The following is a 17078-nucleotide window of genomic DNA, read 5'->3' as shown; positions in this document are numbered from 1 at the left end:
TTTTTTTGTTTTGTTTTGTTTGAAAGAAATTAAAAAGAGCAACCACAAAACAAAGGGAATCGGATGGATCTTACAAGGGTAAATGCTTCACATTGACATCATGATGCTTAAGATACTATCCACAAACATCCAAGTTAATTAGGGAAGGATGGGAAGGATGAATTTGAAAAAGTGTTGAGGGAGAACCAACTCTGGGGAGGGGGAGGGGGGGAGGGGGGCTGGAATCTGATGCTAGTACCAATACCCTCCATTCTTTAAAGAGAGAAAACTCCTTTAAGGAGCATAGTTGTTTCATACTTTGAGTATGACTGCTTCCCTCATCTATCACAAAATAAAGGTTATATCTTTGGAAGAGTAAGAGTAAATAGAATCTTTCCAACATCTCAATATCTATAATGCCTGTAGCCTTCCAGAAAATAAAAGACCCTGATATATTCTTTTGAAATTCTTGAGACTAAGTAGAAATACTAGATTTAATTATTTGCAAAGCATGTGTATATGGCAGTCTTTGGTACAGGTTAATCTGTGTTCTCTACACCATTTTTCTTTCATTTGTGGACAAACCACTAAATGTTACCCAGCAATCCTTGCAGTTAGGTTTGTTCATAAGATTGAATTCTAGCCAATGGAATCTAAGAGAAAGTTAATAATTAATTTATATTTAAATGCTGACTAAGATATTAACAAATACTACTTGAAGAAAGGATCATCTACTTTAAAAAGCATTGCCTTCTATCTTTTCCAAAGTTGATTAAAATTAATTTTCATAATTTATGAAAATTATTTTCTTATTAGGCTCTCTCTCTCCTTTATTAAAAAATAGTTTTTTGTTTTTTTTTTATTTCAGAGAGGAAGGGAGAGGGAGAGAGATAGAAACATCAATGATGAGAGAGAATCATTGATGCTCCCTTCTGGGAATCCAGCCTGCAACCAGGGCATGTGTTCTTGATGGGAATCAAACCTGAGACCCTTATAGTCCACAGGCTGACTCACTATCCACTGAGCCAAACCACCTATGGCATCTCTCTCCTTCTTTATGGGGCATAGATGTCTGATGACTTCACCACTACCATGGAGAGAATTGTTGCAAAGTAGGCATTGATTGTATCTTCTCTCCATAATGAGATGTATGTCGCAAGAAAGGGTGCATAGTTAATTCAATAGAAAGATAAATATATGAAACTTATGTATAATAATAAAAGCATAATATGCTAATTAGACCGGATGTCCTTCCAGATGACCTTCCAGATGAAGCTGGGGCTGTGAGGAAAGCCCAGGTCCCTGGTCCCAAGCTGTGAGGGAAGCTGGTGCCGGCAGCTGGGGGAAGGAAAGCCTACTCTTGCGAAATTTCATGCATCAGACCTCTAGTGTTTAACTGAGGAGATCCGTGAATATGGATCTGACTAAAATCAGACCTTTTCTCAAATGCTCATACTTCACATATAGTATGTGAGGTATGATTGAGGAAAGAGTCTCACAATGTGGAATATTTTTCACTGGTGCCCACATTTGTATGAAGTATTACCACATAGTAGTTCATATGTGCTTGGTTGAATAGAGAAGATGATTATATCTCCTATATTATTTGAAATATTATATAATTAGAGGAGATGTTATCATGAACATATTTTATACAATAAGAGGTTCATACTGTATCTTAGAAGAGTATTTATATTACTTAGGTTCAGAGCCTACAGAGAAGGTTTATGTGTTACATCCTCATCTAACAGTGCAATCCTCTGGACCCAGGAGTGACAAGAAAAGGGGACTTCATAGGGAAAACATTTTTAATATAAACCAGTGATGGCGAACCTATGACACGCGTGTCAGAGGTGACACGCGAACTCATTTTTTTTGGTTGATTTTTATTTGTTAAATGGCATTTAAATATACAAAATAAATATCACAAATATAAATCTTTGTTTTACTATGGTTGCAAATATCAAAAAATTTCTATATGTGACACGGCACCAGAGTTAAGGTAGGGTTTTTCAAAATGCTGACATGCAGAGCTCAAAAGGTTCGCCATCACTGGTATAAACCTTTATAAAATATTCATCTTCATATGATATTATAACTGAAAATGATTAAGTATAGCACTTATAAATACTCCCTGAGCTGCACACCTACAGAGAGCTTCCCAACTTATTCTAAGTTATCTAAATAATTTCAGTGAGTTTGAAATTTGTTACAAACATAAAAATCTTGCACTTTTTTTAAAATTTTGTTTTATTGCTTAAAGTATTACAAAGAGTAGTACATATGTCTCCTTTTTCTTTCCCCCCTTGACCTTCCCCTAGCCTCCCCTACCCCCCAGTGTCTTGTGTCCATTGGTTATACTTATATGCATGCATACAAGTCCTTCGGTTGATCTCTTATCCCCCCACCCCCCGCCAACCCTCCCTGGCTTTCCCGCTATAGTTTGACAGTCTGTTTGATGCTGCTCTGCCTCTGTATCTCTTTTTGTTCATCAGTTTATAATGGTCTTTATTATCCATAAATGAGTGAGATCATGTGGTATTTTTCTTTCATTGACTGGTTTATTTCACTTAGCAGAATGCTCTCCAGTTCCATCCATGCTGTTGCAAATGGTAGGAATTCCTTCTTTTTTACAGCAGCATAGTATTCCATTGTGTAGATGTACCACAGTTTTCTAATCCATTCATCTGCTGATGGGCACTTAGGCTGTTTCCAAATCTTAGCTATGGTAAATTGTACTGCTATGAACATAGGGATGCGTATATCCTTTCTGATTGGTGTTTCTGGTTTCTTGGGATATATTCCTAGAAGTGGAATCACTGGGTCAAATGGGAGTTCCATTTTTAGGTTTTTGAGGAAACTCTATACTGTCTTCCATAGTGACTGCACCAGTCTGCATTCCCACCAGTAGTGAAGGAGGGTTCCCTTTTCTCTGCATCCTCTCCAGCACTTGTTGTTTGTGGATTTGTTGATGATAGCCATTCTGACAGGTGTGAGATTGTACCTCATTGTTGTTTTGATTTGCATCTCTCAGATGATTAGTGACTTTGAGCATGTTTTCATATGTCTCTTGGCTTTCTGAATGTCCTCTTTTGAAAAGTGTCTATTTAGGTCCTTTGCCCATTTTTTGATTGGATTGTTTATCTTCCTTTTGTTAAGTTGTATGAGTTCCCTCTAAATGTTGGAGATTAAACCCTTATTGGTGATAACATTGGCAAATATGTTTTCCCATGCAGTGGGCTTTCTTGTTGTTTTGTTGATGGTTTCTTTTGTTGTGCAGAAGCTTTTTATTTTGATGTAGTCCCATTTGCTTATTTTCTCTTTAGTTTCCAATGCCCTAGGAGCGGTATTGGTGAAGAAATTGCTTCAGTGTATGTCTGAGATTTTGTTGCCTTTGGATTCCTCTAATAAAAAATGTTGCACTTTTGATTGGTTTAAGAAAGCCAATTGGCATTAGGGTAAATTGAAATTTACTAAATAAAATTTACTGAAAACCTTTGCATACTTTGTAGAGGAGATTGAAAAATGAGTATAAGAAAATGGTAAACACAGTCAATGAAATACTTCTTTCATTTGGATATAAATATTTTATGAGGTTTCTTTTTTCAGCTAAAAGTCATTAAAACCATGTACTGATATAAACAAAACAGTATCAGACCTTCAGATCACCCAGTTACAAAGTTTAGATCAGGGTTTTAAAAAATAAAGTATTTTTCATTATAAAATGATTAATAATAATTTTCTGGTGAGAACCAAAAGGTTTTATTATATTAATAAAATAAAATAGATTTAAATGTAGTTTATTTTATATAAATTTTCATCTTTAAAATATCTTTTATAGTAAATACCTTTAGAGTCATATGTACTTTATAAATAAGTATATATTGTAGTATATGCTCAAAATTATTTTTAATTGAATTTATTTTTTAATTTAAAATTTTTTAAAATTATTGCTTATATTCAATATTATTTGTATTAGTTTCAGGTGTACAGCATAGTGGTTAGACAATTAAAAATTCTTGATTGAAAGAAGTGTGCAATTTAAAAAATGAAGGTATTTATTTTAGAAGTTAATTAACAGTATATATATTTTCCTTTATAGAGTCATGCTGCGTTGTGTTCAGGACAATAGCTTCATAAGCTTAGCTGAGCAGTTACTCTGTAGTTTCCTATCTAGTTTTACTGTATATGAAGTGTTCTTGGTGATAATTCATAGCTACCTTCCTAATCATCTGTCCTTATTCACTTAAGACTTGAACTACTGACTCTCTGCCTTCCTGTACATCTTAATTCCTGTCATTGTTCTTAGTAATTGCAAGAGCCGTGTGAATGAAATACCCTACACTTAGCCTCTCTGTTTCCTGACCTCCCCTCCTTCACTCTCTTCCTCAACATCACCTTTGTCACCTACTCACATGAGCACTGGACTTTGTCATCACCAGTAAAGAAAACACCTCCTAAGCTTTTATTCAAAGTATCCTACTTTATGACATCACCTCCTATTTTATTTTACTCATTCTGGTCTCTCATTGCTGCAGCTCTTTAACTGTACTATAATCTCCAATATACAGACACCTCTCCTTGTCTGCACTTCTGAACAGTGGTGGAAAAAACTAGGCCGACTGATATACTTAAAATTCATGACCAAAACAGCAATGTCCATTCAATACTGTAGTACTCTTGTATGTTTTCATAGTGAATTTGCTTTTCCCTTTCTCAGATGACTGTTTCAATCTTAATACCCTTTCCCTGAGCTTAACTATCCTCCCACCCTAATCTAACCAAACGGAACCTGTGCCCTGTTGGTCAGAGTGAAGGAAATATCCCTGCCCCTATCAAATGCAAGTCCTTCCATTTTTCTCCGGATTTAGTCCTCTTTTTCTTGTGGACTGGGATCTACTCCTCTACCTCTCACTCTTTCCTTTGGATCATGCCAATTAACATACCTGATGTTAATCCTATGTTTGTTTGTTTTTTTTTAAAAAGTAAACATTCTTCTGCCGACCTCACATTCTTTTCAGATATTGCCCAATTCCCCTACATCTTTCTGTTAAACATGTTGAACATGAGATTGCTCACTAGCACCTCTTTATTTCTTCCAATTATTAAGTCTTCCCTCTTTCTAATTTGTTTTCCATTTCCACCTCTGCATGCACCAAAACCCCTTTTGTCAAGGTCTCGCACAATCCCCACATTGCCAAACCTGACTCCTCTGTTCTTTGATGTATTGCCTTGACAACAGTTGACACAGCCGAACACACCCTCCTGGAAACATTTTCCTCCCTTGGCTCTGTGACATACTCTTCTGGTTTTCCTCTTAGTTCACTGTTGCTTTGCCAAGGCTCAGAGCTAGCCTTTCTTCAATTCTATCAGAACTTTCTCCTTAAGTGGTCTCATTTGGTCTTATAAATCTAAGTACCTTGTATATGCTAATGGCTTTCAAAATTAAATTTCCAGCCCAATGTCCAAAACTGAACTTTTGATTTTCTTCACAAGTCTAGTCTTCTGCTACACTTCTTCATCTCCATATTTGGAACCACCATTGATCCATTTTCTTAAATAAAACTTAAGTCTCAGCTTTATTTTCTCTTTTTCTACAATTCCCCACATTCTATCCATCATCCAGTTCTTTTGTTTCTACCACCAAAAATACCTGAGTAGCCATTTTCCTCTATATGTACACCATCATCCTAAATTAAGTGATTATAATCTCTATTCTGTATTATTTGAAATAACTCCCTAGCTGGTCTCTTTGCTTCTTTTCTTGTTCTTATTATTATTTTTTAAATATAGGAAACAATTAGCATGTAAAAAACAAATCAGCCCTGTCACTTGTTTCATAGACCATTCAATGTCTTCTCACTGTCTTACAAATAGATCTATAGTTCTTAGGCTGGCAAATATCTATCTCTACAAAGTCACCTCCATCTTGTTCTTGATTACAATATGTGAATCCCATTGGCTTCTCTTCTGTTTCTCAAATTTCCAAGTACTTTCTGATGGCATGACCTTTGTGATTCCTGTTCTCTACGCCTACAGATTTCTCACTTTGGCGTTATTGCACAGCTAGCTCATTTTTATCCTTTAGGCCTCAGCATAAATGCCATCTCACAGAGAGTTCTTCCTTGGCTATTCAAGACATACCTATACCATATGTAATTACTCTTCATTGTATCTCCCTTCACAGCATTTTCATGATCTCTATCTACTTATGTATCTGACTACTATTTCTTGTTTATGATACATTCACAGAATGTAAGTTCTATGTAGGTAGGAGTTGTATATTATTTATTATGTATCCTTGAGATCTAATACAGTGTTTGGCACAAAATAAATTCTCAATAAATACTTTTAAATAAATAAATTAAGCCTTTTTTTTATCTTTGGCTTCCTTGTTGCTAGGTTATCTTGGTTTTCTTCTTACTGCTCTCCTTTCTTAATTGCAGAGAGATTTTAGAGGGATAAATGTTTTATGCAAGATCTTAAAGGAAGTAGCAACTGGTTTGGTGATTACTCGGATAAAAAAGATGAAAAATAATGAATAAGTCATAGATTATGCCAAAGTTTTAGGCTTGAATGGTCTTGGTTTTCTCTTGCCGCTCTCCTTATTTACCCTCTTAAGACCATCTATATTATTATTTACTCAGGCTGCCATCACTAAGTATCACAGGCTTAAACAATAGAAATTTATTTTCTCACAGTTCTGGAGGCTGGAAGGCCAAGGTAAGATTTCAGTTGACTTGGTTTCTGGTGAGAGCTCTACTCTTTGCTTGCAGATGGCTATCTTCTCACTATGTCCACACATGGCTTTTCACTGGTGCATGCTGCGGGGGAGGGTATCCTTTATGGGCACTAATCCTATTGGATCAGGGTCCCACTTTTATGACCTCATTTAAATTTAATCACTTCCTTCGTGGTCCCACCTGAAAATATAGCCACACTGGGGCTTCAGCACATGAACTAGGAGGGGGACACAAACATTCAGTTTATCACGCCATCTATTTCCTCAGCAACCTCATTTACATTGACCAAGTGTACTCGTTGGGGCTTTTACACAGAACTTCTATAATGCTTATTTTTGCTATGTCTTATCCGACACTATGCATTATTTTCTGTTGTTATTTTTATGCAGGCATATGCCTTGACACTCCAATAATTTGCATTTTAGTACATACTCCCTCCCCTTTCTCCATACAGGGCCTTATAAGCAGTTGTTTTATATATATTTACTGGTTGGTTGATTAAATTTACATTTCAATTCATGAATTTTCAGCCAACACCAAGTTCTTTATCTCTAGCTGCTGATTATATTTATACCTAAATTGTCTTTTTTTTTTTTTTAAATCCTCACCCAAGGATATTTTCCCATTAATTTTTAGGGAAAGTGGAAGGGAGGGGGAAAGACACAGAGAAAGAAACTTCAGTGTGAGAGAGATACCGATTGGTTGTCTCCCATATGAGCCCCGACCAGGAGAGAGGATCGATTCTGCGACTGAGGTATGTGCCCTTGACCAGAATTGAACCCAGGACCCTTTAGTCCCTTAGGCCGATGCTCTATCCACTGGGCCAAATTGGGTAGGGCTGAATTGGCCATTTTTGCCTTAACTTTGTTTTGTCCCAAGCTTATCATTTGCTCAATCACCAGCAAGTCTTCTCTCTCATTTTTTCTCTTTGTCACTGGCATTTTATTTTCCTGACGACTCAGGTCAAAACTTTGGCATAATCTATGACTCATTCATTATTTTTTCATCTATTTTGTCCTATTAGCCACCAAACCAGTTATTACTTCCTTTAAGATCTTGCATAAAACATTTATCCCTCTGAAATCTCTCTGCAATGAAAAAAATAACTTTAAAAATATTAGAATAGCTTTAGATTTACTGAAAAGTTATAAGAGAATACAGTGAATTCTATTATACTCTACACTCTATTTCCCCTTTTGTTAATATCTCACATTAGTATGGTACATTTGGCACAACCAATGAAATGATATATATGTTATTATTAACTACAGTCCACACTTTGTTCAGATTTTCTTAGTTTTTACCTACTGTCTTTTCTGTTTCAGAATCCTATGAAGGATACCACATTATATTTAGTTATGTCTCTTTAGGCTCCTTTTGGCTGTGACAGTTTCTCGAGCTTTCCTTCTTGTTGCAGACTCTGACAATTTTGAGAAATATTGGTCAGGTATTCTGTAGAATTCTCCTCAAATGGGGTTTGTTGGAAGTTTTTCTCATGATTAGACTGTCATAATGAGTTTTGAGAAAGAAACGGGAGAGGTAGGGTGCCATTCTCATTACATTATATCAGGAGTAGATGCTGTCAACTTATTGCTGTTAATGTTAACCTTGATTACCTGGCTGAGATATGTTTGTCAGATTTCTCCACCGTAAATTTATTCTCTTTTTTTCCGTTTCCATACTATATTCACAAGTTCTGGGGATTAGGATATGGGCCTGTGTGTGTGTGTGGGGGGGGGGGGATTTTTCCTATCATACTGCCGCAGCCATAGAATCAACAATTTCTGCAAGGATTCTAGTTCTTTTTATTGGAGAATAATATTAGAAACCAAGATCTGGGTGGCCCTACTGCTGCAAACATTATTCAATCCTTGTGATTATATCAAGGAGGAAGTAATAATTGGGTGTTAATTTATGTCTAAATTTCTTGAATCTTCAATTTTAACAAGGCAGAGCAGGCCTCTGACAGAGTTTTCATCAGGTAAGACAATTTTGTTATTTTTACTCTATTGTTTTAATTGTTATTGATTCTATTTATGTCAAATTATTTTGGTTTTCTATTCATGGCTGTGACACAGTTTCTTCTTTGTGTAGATGTATTAAGTAAAAAACAGTAAATGAATTTTAGAAAAAAATTATGATAGTACTAGTGATTTTTAGATAGGGCAAAAAGTAAAGAGGAAATAGAAATGACTGAAGATTGGCAAACACTGACATAGAATAACAGGAAGGAAGCTGACCTAGCTGTCCGCAAGGGATTCTGCCATCAACTTGTCAGTAACCTTGGGCACATCACTTAACATTTCTGGGTCTCAGTTTCCAGAGGTTCTATTTGAACAGTCTGATGGATTTTTTTAATAGCAATAAAATCTGGAACATAATTATATTAGTAAAGCCAAGGGTGAGGTTGAGGTATATTTTGTTGGCTGGAAATATATTTTCAGGCCTATTGGATTTTGTGCATATATATGTTTATCCCTGATTTTGGAGTGAGGTTCTCCAGTGATCAAGTCACCAAAGTCCCTCTTCTATATTCCTTACTTTTCTTTCTAACCAAAGTTTATCTGTGCCTTATCACCAACTGCATTCCTCTCAGATAGTTGCTACTATGGAATGCAATCTGGTATACACATTATCAGTGAAACATTGTGCCACATACTAGCTTAATAAATATCCCCCTCTGGAATATTAGTGTGTTGTAACTGTGTACCCATAGAAATGGCAATCCAATGAACCAATAGCTAACTCTGTAATAATGGAATATCTGGCCTGGGGGAAAATTTTTGAGAGGCTTTTCTAATGCTCCTTAAATAACATCATTTAGGCAACTACTAGTATGCATGTCATTTACGTATAACAAACCCAAATTCATTTTGTTGCAAGGCAAGGAGAAAGCCAATACTATAGTTTAAAAAAAAAATATCAGATTCTAAATAGAAGAAAGATTTTGGGTTCTAAGAGCAGAACACATACCCTTTCTTTTTCAGACAATGCCCTTTTTTTTCCCTCCTAAAAAAAGGCAGAGACACTTTGTCAACTGCTACATTCCCATGGTTTTAGAGTTTATATGAAGGTATCTTCATATTTTCCAGAGGATCAGGTTCCTTGCAGGCTTACTGAAAGATTCCATCTAAGTACATGGTCAAGGTCCATATATCAGTATTTATTAAAAAGTACATGAAGGCATCATTTCACTTCTTGCTTTAACTTTAGTCTAGAATTTCCAGTACTGGCACTACTTCTGCCTCCAACCTACTTTATTTTCTTTTCAAGGAATCCTCTCTACCCCAAGGCTAGTCTCAACATAGTCCCATCACACAGGTAGACTAGCCTTTAGGTATGGGATGGCAAAATATTTGCCAGAAATTCTCTCTGTTGCTTTTGGCATTCCACCAGATGGCAACTCTGAAGGACTCACTGAACAATTCAAAGAAAGGCCTTTTTTCTTCTTTCTTTCTTTCTCTTTTTTCCCCTGGATACATGTTTCATTGTCCTCTTCTCTGTACCCTTAGTCAAAGGTTGATTTTGGGACTGAGTATTCCTACAAATTCAGCCTACTTTCTACTGAGATCAATGTGGCCTCCCTTAACTATGTTTTTGCTTGGCTCTGCTGTATGTGATTTTGTTTCTCCTACACTAGACAGTTGTTATTTCTTCTTGGTTGGATAGCTTCCTAGTAAATTCCGAAATTGAAAAACAGGTTGGATTCATTTAGTCCATGTCTGTCAAGGTCAGGTTCTTTGGGTGGAGGAAATAATTTAAATGAATCTCACCCATTTTGTAACAGCTCCATCAAAGTTACAAAATAAGGGAGATGGATTTTGAAATTGCTGTCTTGAATGTATACCATGGCAAAGCCTACTGCCAACTTTTTCATTATCTTAAGTGTCTATTTGTCAAGTCTAAATTCCAGCTTTTTATCACCATTTATTAGTAATTACTAAAATTTAGAATTTGAGACTTCAATGACAACTACTTCTGTATACTCTATTATTTGTCCATATGTGCATTTTTATTCATAGTTAAGAAAAACATTACAAGTATAAACCACCTGAAATATACATTTTGTATTAGGATCACCCCCAAAAGGCACTGGCAATGTTAAAAAGAGCCTTTTTCCCATGTATCCTGAGATGCTAAACTTTAATTTCTTCATGGGTAAATTATTTTTCATAGATAGCTGGACCAGGGGAGCAAGTATGATACTGTAGGGAAGAGGAGCATTACTAGCACTTAGGAAACTGTTGTTACACTCAGTTACTCAGTTATACTCAGTTGCACTTTAAAAAATCAAAAGACACAGTTACCATTATTATTCCTTAAAAAAATTTTAGCCATTGTTCATAACGTGAGTTTCTGGGACTGTTTATCTAATTTAGAGAACTCAAGAGAAGGTTTTTGCCAAGTATATTCATAATAAAATAATAATGACTAAGAGCTTAGTTGTGATTATCTGTGCTTTCAATCTCATTTATTTTTTAAATGAATATGAAGAAAAGTTAAGTAAAGTAGAAACCCAAGGAATTAGCTAGACTTTATCTAAATGTCCCATACCCTAATATACTTAATTTTTTTTCAAAATGCATTACTCCAGTTCACTGAATTATATGCTGTACTACAGACTTTATACTTTGGCTTCTAGGCCTGATTTTAGTGAGCTTGGTAGGAACTCACTAATTGGGGACCAGTGAGTTTGGTACTTTTGAGCACGAATGATACATACAGTGATTAAAAATACATATTCTAAATGCTGTCTTTTTTCTAGGGTTTTAGACAAGTTACTTCACCTTCCTTAGTCTCAGCTCCTGTATCAATAAAGTGGGAGAACAATGCCCACAGCATACAGAGGCTTTCTGTGAAGATTAAAGATGTGTAGAAAACTCACAGTACATGGTAATGTTGGTGTTTAAAAATGTTATTAGTTGTAATATTCATTTTAAGTAAGGGTGAGCTACAAGTTTGGTCGGCATTATTCCTAGATTTGGTAGCATGTTTACCATTGTTCAAGTCAAAGCCAATTCCCAATTTCTAGCCCGATGGCCGGACATATTTTTCTGCTACTGTAACAGTGTTGGAGCCATAAACCTCCTTTTAATTACATGTTATGCAAGTGGAACAATTAGTAATGTCTTTGTAAAGATTACAAATCTATTTGTAAAATAAATCAACCACATAGGAATTCCTTCAATACCCATTCACCAATACACTGGTGACCGGTTCTTTTACTTTTACGTTCATAATGTAATTTCATTTCTAAATAAACCAACAATTTCTAAAAATACATCTGACTCACAGTTGTCAATCTATATTACTATGAATGTGTATGTCATAAAAATAGAATAAAAGGCTTTTTTTTCTAATTAGGAAATTGGTGGTGATGTTTTCCTACACCACCCAAACCCATAGACTCTAACTTCCATAGACCTAGGACTATAGAGTTTATGTTAGAAAATGGTGGGACTGTTCTAATTTATAAGGTACTTTCTTAGAATTTGGATTTCTTGGTATACGATAATGATTAACTCTTTCAGGATAGGAAATCAGTTTCTTAAACTCTGAAGCAATGTGTCCTGATGATTCATTATTATCCTGAGTGAAAAACTTTCTGTCCGATGAAATTAATGTAGTCAATTCCCAATTTAAACACAGGTTACTATTTAAAACTTTGTTTATGAGTTTGTATCTGAACATGAAGCAAACATATATTCCCAGAGAAACAATTTTGTAATGTTAAGACCAGTCATAGATGTGGTGCAAAATTGGAATCTTTAGTGACAGCTAAAGTATTCAAGATAAAATTAAATATAGGGCTTTCTGTCTTACAGATATTTGTGTGGTTATAAACCTTGAGCAAAGACTGCAAGGTTTTTATTTACTTTTTTCTTGAGAGAGCTCCAGCAAGGTCAAGTTTTACAAAGTCTTTCTTTCCAGGAAGAATAGAAAGTAGTTAACTGTCTATAGGAGCTGAATTTCATCACTGCTTAGAGCCTTTGTTCATAATCCACTTGTGGTCTCTATGTGTTCCACCTTACTATTTGGCTTTACCTTTAGTAGTACAAAAGATGTACTTCACTAGGATTCTAGTTCATTTCATTTAAGTATTCTTTAATATTTTTTTCTTAAGTAACAGGGACATTTCTGGATTAGTAAGCTCTTGGTTCTTCAGAGAATGTAATGGGAAATGGATGATGACTGGAAAATGCTAGGACTAAAATGTCTTCCTTTACACTTGCAACTTCGTTTATCAATATTGTGTTCTCTGTCAATATTAAGGGAGCATGGGGTTCCAGGAAGAACACAGCTGGCCTCATGAGAAACATTGAGGAATGCTTTGTGCTTGATTTTGAACAGTACACTTCGTCAGAGGGATCCTTCTACCAGAGTGTATTCTCTGTGTCCTCTGCAGTGTGCACTAGGATTGAATGGAATGGATTTCTCTGCATATATTCTGGACATACGTTCTCACCGTTCTGCTGTCCTCCTGGCGAAATCTCTCTCTCAACATGCTTTGGATACTTTTAGAGAAGTGTATCTTTCCAGTTTGTAATGAGGAGGAGAGCAGTTTCTACCACTGATTTTTCTCAGGGCATTATACTAGTAATTTTCCAAACTGGTGTATTGTTAGGACCCCATTGCAGTGCTTGATTAAGAAAAGTATATGCAAGATGGTAGGCAATACTGTTGCCTAAGAAATGCTCAAGATTTCAGTGTGAAGAAGGTAGTACAAGCATATCCTTCAAAAAGCTGAGACCATAAACACTTTTTGGGAATCTACAGAACATTCACAAAAATTGTCATGTACTAGGCCAATGATGAAGCTTCAACACATTCCAAATATCAACATCAGGCTAAGTGCATTTTCCTAGCTGGAAAAGTGTGTTATAATTAGAAATAAATAACAGATGAATATCTTTTAAAGTTCTACATGTCTGTAATATAAGCAGCAATAATTGTCTCTAGGCTGCTAATTCTGCTTAATGAATTTTTTTTTAAATGACAGGAAATAAGAGTGTCCTTTAATAATACAATAAGTTATCAATAATCTAACATAGGTGAGGCAGTGTTTAGTGTATAATCTCATTAAAGAAAATGCTTGGGCCCTGTGGTCAGGAAAATCCCATGTTATTTTTCTGTTCAGGTATTTGGTGAAACCAATGAATTATTTCTTTTTTTCTCGTGTATTTTATATTTCTATAATTAGCATATGTTATTCTTAAATGTGAAAATGATAAAATCTCAAGGAAAATAAAGAATATACTTCGGACAAAAAGCAGCTTCCAAACCTACTCTTGGAGAGTAGCCTCTATCAGGAACAATCTAAGTTATTTCTGAAAGTAAAATGTTTTTGTAACTCAGTAATTCAGAGAAAATCAAATCTGATATATATATATATATTTTGGTTTGGTAAGGAAATTATACTTAAAAAAACAACCACCCTCAGTTTTCTTAGAAGAGAGTAAAGTCAGTACTTTCTCAGCATTTCGTTTTGTTAAGTGGGGCAACTAGATTCATTTAAACTCAACAGCCGAAGTAAACGCAACAGTAACTGCTTATGGCCTACTCTGCCTATGCCCTCTGAGCCCATCTTGAAGATCATCTATAGCTGTGGTGGCCAATTGCAGGACCTGCCAACAGCTTCCTGCCTCAAACACTTACATCTTTGCCTCGGGGCCTTCTCTGGCTACTTGGAGGAATGCTTGGCCTAAGAATAGGGCTGGCTTTGAGTTAATTCCTTAAGCAGAATTAGCAGCCCAGAGACAATATTGCTTTGAGTTAGAGACTTTGAGTTAACCTCCCCAGGAGCAACCTTCAAACAAGGGATTCCTACCCCACTGTCCTCATCTCAGGATAGAGTTCTACATGGTTTCTCAGAGGATTGTCAGTGGACCTGAGGCCCTGCTCATTTTCCCCAGCTTTATTGATGTATAATTGACACATAAAATTGTATATATTTAAAGTATGCAACAGCGATGATTTGATTGACCAGAATTGAACCTGAGACCCTTAAGTATGTAGGCTGACTTTTTTGTGTTTATTCTGAAATCCCACATGTCCCTGGCATGTATAAAATTTACATATTTTTCTAGGTCTCAAGTAGATCTGAATATTACAGGAAAGACAGCCACACTCTCTACAGAACAAGGCAGACTAATTTCTCTAAAAGGGCTATGGGAAGCAGTCACTGTTTATAAATTTGCAGATCCATAAAGGCTTCAAGGAGGAGGTGGTAATAAATTAAGTGTTAAAATATGCCTAAGATTTTGGGAAGTTGAGAAGAAGGAGAAAAATGACATTCCAGATAAGTAAAAGAAAAATAGCAAAGTCACAGAAGTATTAAGATACTTATTATTCTGGAAGAAAATGATAGCATTCTTAGGCTAAATCTTGGGATGCATGAATCAGGAGGTGAGAAAGCAAAATAAACCTAAATTAGTTCATGGCAGCCTGGTCATTTGAGGAAGCCCTGAAGAGGAGAGGAAGAATGTTTCAGAACTGTACACATAAAGCTATTTTTTTTTATGTGACTTCTAAAAAAAATCTCGCCCACGCATTGGCAGTCACTTCCTTTGCTAACATTATTTTGAAAGTCTGACTCACTAATACAGCATTTTTCCCCCTCAAACTAAAGACATTTATAATTTTTTCTTTTATTTTTAAAGAGGACAAGGAAAAGAGGAGCTCCTCTTCTTGCCTGAAGTTTCACTAAGTGTTTATGTCTTGTGTGTCTACTTTATTAGAGTTCATTTCCTTAAGCCTTTCACTTTGAAGCTATCATTCAGCTCCACTTTTTCCTGAAGGGGACTGTGATGTGAGTAGCGCATTCTCTTTATCAGATAAATACATTTGTGGACAGGAAGATGCAGGGAGGCCAATGAAGCACTCCTGGTGTAGAGCTGGGTAGGACAAGCACTGGCCTGGAAACCAGGAAACCTAGGCTATAGCTCTGGATCTCCCTCACTCCAGCTTTTTGGCCTTGGGCAAGCCATTAACATGTTCACTGCCTGTAAAATGATGTGTTGCACTAGGAGCCCTCCAAGATCTCTTCTAGCTCTAACCTCATTTGATTAAGTAAAACTCAAAGGATAAAACCAAGTCTCTTATGCATGTCACAAACATACACATGCACATGCGTGCACACACACACACACACAGCTGATGACATAACTTTTCGGGAAAAAACAACAACATATGCAAACATAATTGCCACTAGTTCCTTTAACATTTTCTTATAACTTATTATAAGTTCCATCAATTAAAATAAGCATAATTATGTTCATGTAAGTAGTAATTTTCTAATATGCCTGTGATGGCAGGAGGCTTGAGTATGTTCCATTAGTTGCTATATATAATAGAATTTCATTAAGTAGTGAATCACAAGCAAAAAACTAGACTCTGAAAGTACTTTATTCTCCAATGAAATGTAGATGTTATTAATAGATGATTGTTTTGAGATCTAGTGTTCTTAAAATATTATTGTAGCACAAAACAAGAGGTTAAAAAATTTGGTTGCCTCTATATTCATATACTCTGTATAAAACAATAGCCAGAGGGGTAATCATTTTTATTTTACTACTTGCTTCTTTTATCATGTACTTTCTAAATCAAATTGTTGGTTGTTTTGCTTTTTAATTGAAAAATACTTGAGATGGTTCTGAGTGGTTTTTCTCTCTGTGAGAATGATAGAAAGCTTTTAACTTATAGAGGAAGCACTGTGGAAGAGTGAGCTCAGGGATGGGGAGAGCATGAAGGAGGAGTCCTTGTGCCCAAGGGCAGCTCCTGGTCGAGAGCACTGAACACAGCCGCATTCTAATCTTAACATTTTTTTTAAAGTTTTAGAAATCTGAAGTGAGTACCAGTACTATCAAGGGAACCTGGAAAGGAAAACTGCTGGGCTCAATAAATATATGTATTTTTAAATCATGTTGGATTTTAAAAATCTTTAGTCTGATTATTTACGTTTCAGACAGTAAATAGTTCAGGGGAATACAAAACAAGCTATACTTTGAACCTGAGGGTACAATGCAAAATAAAATGTTTTCTTTCTAAGACATTTGAAAATATGTCCAATGTACTTCTTAAAACAAAATTCTAGATCCACAAACATTATATTAGTCACAAAAATGTTTTTTTGAGTGTGAGAAGTGGTAAGGAGGCCAGGAAGGAAACGTGAAGCAAGAAAGAGAATTATATTCACAGTACACTTGGTGCCAGGTAGCTGATTTACACTTTATATTTGTTAATTTACATAATCCTCATAAACATTTGATGAGGTAGGTCTTTGTTTTACAGTTTATAGGACTGAAATTCATCAAAGTTAATTAACTTGCCATGATACTTATAGTGGTTAATGTCAGG

This window comes from Myotis myotis, unplaced genomic scaffold (genome assembly GCF_014108235.1).
Source record: "Myotis myotis isolate mMyoMyo1 unplaced genomic scaffold, mMyoMyo1.p scaffold_m19_p_5, whole genome shotgun sequence".
In the NCBI taxonomy this organism is placed as follows: domain Eukaryota; kingdom Metazoa; phylum Chordata; class Mammalia; order Chiroptera; family Vespertilionidae; genus Myotis; species Myotis myotis.
This window is presented reverse-complemented; position numbering follows the sequence as displayed.